This window comes from Hypanus sabinus, unplaced genomic scaffold (assembly GCF_030144855.1).
Source record: "Hypanus sabinus isolate sHypSab1 unplaced genomic scaffold, sHypSab1.hap1 scaffold_2341, whole genome shotgun sequence".
NCBI lineage: Eukaryota > Metazoa > Chordata > Chondrichthyes > Myliobatiformes > Dasyatidae > Hypanus > Hypanus sabinus.
The window spans coordinates 11335-16586 of NW_026780457.1; the positions used below are offsets into that span (position 1 = coordinate 11335).

Below are 5252 nucleotides of genomic sequence, written 5' to 3' on the forward strand. Positions count from 1 at the left end.
AGTTCCTTCATCCCGGTCTCACTGAACCGATTCACCACATTCAGATGTTCACAGATCCACCATCAGTCCGGGTCTGGGTTCCTGTAGAGATCTCAGTTCCTTCATCCCGGTCTCACTGAACCGATTCACCACATTCAGATGTTCACAGATCCACTCTCAGTCCGGGTCTGGGTTCCTCCAGAGATCTCAGTTCCTTCATCCCGGTCTCACTGAACCGATTCCCCACATTCAGATGTTCACAGATCCACCATCAGTCCGGGTCTGGGTTCCTGTAGAGATCTCAGTTCCTTCATCCCGGTCTCACTGAACCGATTCCTCACATTCAGATGTTCACAGATCCACTCTCAGTCCGGGTCTGGGTTCCTGTAGAGATCTCAGTTCCTTCATCCCGGTCTCACTGAACCGATTCACCACATTCAGATGTTCACAGATCCACCATCAGTCCGGGTCTGGGTTCCTGTAGAGATCTCAGTTCCTTCATCCCAGTCTCACTGAACCGATTCCCCACATTCAGATGTTCACAGATCCACCATCAGTCCGGGTCTGGGTTCCTGTAGAGATCTCATTTCCTTCATCCCGGTCTCACTGAACCGATTCACCACATTCAGATGTTCACAGATCCACCATCAGTCCGGGTCTGGGTTCCTGTAGAGATCTCAGTTCCTTCATCCCGGTCTCACTGAACCGATTCCCCACATTCAGATGTTCACAGATCCACCATCAGTCCGGGTCTGGGTTCCTGTAGAGATCTCAGTTCCTTCCTCCCGGTCTCACTGAACCGATTCCCCTCATTCAGATGTTCACAGATCCACCATCAGTCCGGGTCTGGGTTCCTGTAGAGATCTCAGTTCCTTCATCCCGGTCTCACTGAACCGATTCACCACATTCAGATGTTCACAGATCCACTCTCAGTCCGGGTCTGGGTTCCTGTAGAGATCCCAGTTCCTTCATCCCGGTCTCACTGAACCGATTCCCCTCATTCAGATGTTCACAGATCCACCATCAGTCCGGGTCTGGGTTCCTGTAGAGATCTCAGTTCCTTCCTCCCGGTCTCACTGAACCGATTCACCACATTCAGATGTTCACAGATCCACTCTCAGTCCGGGTCTGGGTTCCTGTAGAGATCTCAGTTCCTTCATCCCGGTCTCACTGAACCGATTCACCACATTCAGATGTTCACAGATCCACTCTCAGTCCGGGTCTGGGTTCCTGTAGAGATCTCAGTTCCTTCATCCCGGTCTCACTGAACCGATTCACCACATTCAGATGTTCACAGATCCACTCTCAGTCCGGGTCTGGGTTCCTGTAGAGATCTCAGTTCCTTCATCCCGGTCTCACTGAACCGATTCACCACATTCAGATGTTCACAGATCCACTCTCAGTCCGCGTCTGGGTTCCTGTAGAGATCTCAGTTCCTTCATCCCGGTCTCACTGAACCGATTCAATACATTCAGATGTTCACACGGACACTCTCAGTCCGGGTCTGGGTTCCTGTAGAGATCCCAGTTCCTTCATCCCGGTCTCACTGAACCGATTCACCACATTCAGATGTTCACAGATCCACCATCAGTCCGGGTCTGGGTTCCTGTAGAGATCTCAGTTCCTTCATCCCGGTCTCACTGAACCGATTCCCCACATTCAGATGTTCACAGATCCACTCTCAGTCCGGGTCTGGGTTCCTGTAGAGATCTCAGTTCCTTCCTCCCGGTCTCACTGAACCGATTCCCCACATTCAGATGTTCACAGATCCACTCTCAGTCCGGGTCTGGGTTCCTGTAGAGATCTCAGTTCCTTCATCCCGGTCTCACTGAACCGATTCACCACATTCAGATGTTCACAGATCCACTCTCAGTCCGGGTCTGGGTTCCTGTAGAGATCTCAGTTCCTTCATCCCGGTCTCACTGAACCGATTCCCCACATTCAGATGTTCACAGATCCACTCTCAGTCCGGGTCTGGGTTCCTGCAGAGATCTCAGTTCCTTCATCCCGGTCTCACTGAACCGATTCACCACATTCAGATGTTCACAGATCCACTCTCAGTCCGGGTCTGGGTTCCTGTAGAGATCTCAGTTCCTTCATCCCGGTCTCACTGAACCGATTCCCCACATTCAGATGTTCACAGATCCACTCTCAGTCCGGGTCTGGGTTCCTGTAGAGATCTCAGTTCCTTCCTCCCGGTCTCACTGAACCGATTCCCCACATTCAGATGTTCACAGATCCACTCTCAGTCCGGGTCTGGGTTCCTGTAGAGATCTCAGTTCCTTCATCCCGGTCTCACTGAACCGATTCCCCACATTCAGATGTTCACAGATCCACCATCAGTCCGGGTCTGGGTTCCTGTAGAGATCTCAGTTCCTTCTTCCCGGTCTCACTGAACCGATTCACCACATTCAGATGTTCACAGATCCACTCTCAGTCCGGGTCTGGGTTCCTGTAGAGATCCCAGTTCCTTCATCCCGGTCTCACTGAACCGATTCCCCACATTCAGATGTTCACAGATCCACCATCAGTCCGGGTCTGGGTTCCTGTAGAGATCTCAGTTCCTTCTTCCCGGTCTCACTGAACCGATTCACCACATTCAGATGTTCACAGATCCACTCTCAGTCCGGGTCTGGGTTCCTGTAGAGATCCCAGTTCCTTCATCCCGGTCTCACTGAACCGATTCCCCACATTCAGATGTTCACAGATCCACCATCAGTCCGGGTCTGGGTTCCTGTAGAGATCTCAGTTCCTTCATCCCGGTCTCACTGAACCGATTCCCCTCATTCAGATGTTCACAGATCCACTCTCAGTCCGGGTCTGGGTTCCTGTAGAGATCTCAGTTCCTTCCTCCCGGTCTTACTGAACCGATTCCCCCCCAGCCTGAAACAGATGGGAGAATAAAGATGAAATAAACAGATCACACAACAGTGTCAGTAACAGGGGACCGGGGTTAATGTTTCAACAACACTCACAGACAAATAACACCAGAAAACCCGCGGATCCGCTGATATTTTATCACATTGAACATTAACACAAACACTCACCAGATCCGCACCAGACTCGGGAGGGTCAGTATGAGGCGGCGGAGACCGGGGACAGATCGGTTTGTCAGAGAGTTTGATCTCAGGTTCAGATCCGTCAGTGATGGGTTTGTTCTGAGAGCGGAGACGAGATCCTCGGCACCAGAATCTGTGAGACCGACTTTCCCCAGCCTGGAGATGAGAGAGAGTGAGGGTGAAGGACACAGAGAGACAGGAGACGGTACAAATCCCCAGTGTTTATCAGTAACACAATTACTGATCACATTAATGTTCAGTGTCAGACACCCAGTGACTGTAAACACAATCTCCCACAGTCTGGTACTTACCACAGTTTCTGTATTTTACACTCCCGGTTCCTCAGAGCCGCAGACACCAGTTTCACTCCTGAATCTCCCAGTTTATTAACACTCAGGTCCAGCTCCGTCAGTGATGGGTTTGTACTGAGAGCGGAGACGAGATCCTCGGCACCAGAATCTGTGAGACCGACATCCCACAGCCTGGAGATGAGAGAGAGTGAGGGTGAAGGACACAGAGAGACAGGAGACGGTACAAATCCCCAGTGTTTATCAGTAACACAATTACTGATCACATTAATGTTCAGTGTCAGACACCCAGTGACTGTAAACACAATCTCCCACAGCCTGGAGATGAGAGAGAGTGAGGGTGAAGGACACAGAGAGACTGGAGACGGTACAAATCCCCAGTGTTTATCAGTAACACAATTACTGATCACATTAATGTTCAGTGTCAGACACCCAGTGACTGTAAACACAATCTCCCACAGTCTGGTACTTACCACAGTTTCTGTATTTTACACTCTGGGTTCCTCAGAGCCGCAGACACCAGTTTCACTCCTGAATCTCCCAGTTCATTACCACTCAGGTCCAGCTCCGTCAGTGATGGGTTTGTACTGAGAGCGGAGACGAGATCCTCGGCACCAGAATCTGTGAGACCGACATCCCCCAGCCTGGAGATGAGAGAGAGTGAGGGTGAAGGACACAGAGAGACAGGAGACGGTACAAATCCCCAGTGTTTATCAGTAACACAATTACTGATCACATTAATGTTCAGTGTCAGACACCCAGTGACTGTAAACAGAATCTCCCACAGCATGGAGATGAGAGAGAGTGAGGGTGAAGGACACAGAGAGACAGGAGACGGTACAAATCCACAGTGTTTATCAGTAACACAATTACTGATCACATTAATGTCCAGTGACAGACACCCAGTGACTGTAAACACAATCTCCCACAGTCTGGTACTTACCACAGTTTCTGTATTTTACACTCTGGGTTCCTCAGAGCCGCAGACACCAGTTTCACTCCTGAATCTCCCAGTTCATTACGACTCAGGCTCAGCTCCGTCAGTGATGGGTTTGTACTGAGAGCGGAGACGAGATCCTCGGCACCAGAATCTGTGAGACCGACATCCCTCAGCCTGGAGATGAGAGAGAGTGAGGGTGAAGGACACAGAGAGACAGGAGACGGTACAAATCCCCAGTGTTTATCAGTAACACAATTATTGATCATATTAATGTTCAGTGTCAGACACCCAGTGACTGTAAACACAATCTCCCATAGCCTGGAGATGAGAGAGAGTGAGGGTGAAGGACAGAGAGAGACAGGAGACGGTACAAATCCCCAGTGTTTATCAGTAACACAATTACTGATCACATTAATGTTCAGTGTCAGACACCCAGTGACTGTAAACACAACCTCCCACAGTCTGGTACTTACCGCAGTTTCTGTATTTTACACTCCCGGTTCCTCAGAGCCGCAGACACCAGTTTCACTCCTGAATCTCCCAGTTTATTCTCACTCAGGTCCAGCCCCGTCAGTGATGGGTTTGTACTGAGAGCGGAGACGAGATCCTCGGCACCAGAATCTGTGAGACCGACATCCCTCAGCCTGGAGATGAGAGAGAGTGAGGGTGAAGGACACAGAGAGACCGGAGATGGTACAAATCCCCAGTGTTTATCAGTAACACAATTACTGATCACATTAATGTTCAGTGTCAGACACCCAGTGACTGTAAACACAATCTCCCACAGTCTGGTACTTACCACAGTTTCTGTATTTTACACTCTGGGTTCCTCAGAGCCGCAGACACCAGTTTCACTCCTGAATCTCCCAGTTCATTACCACTCAGGTCCAGCTCCGTCAGTGATGGGTTTGTACTGAGAGCGGAGACGAGATCCTTGGCACCAGAATCTGTGAGACCGACATCCCC

At 50.3% G+C, this 5252-nt stretch overlaps 1 long non-coding RNA gene across 1 annotated transcript; it reads right to left on the reverse strand.

The window, feature by feature from the left end:
- Positions 1–3034: 3034 nt before the first annotated feature.
- Positions 3035–4503, reverse strand: LOC132387913 (uncharacterized). The gene is made up of 3 exons (XR_009510091.1): positions 4290–4503; positions 3820–3990; positions 3035–3520 (listed from the first exon to the last, which is right to left on the reverse strand). It is a non-coding gene; the product is annotated as an uncharacterized LOC132387913 (long non-coding RNA).
- Positions 4504–5252: the final 749 nt, after the last annotated feature.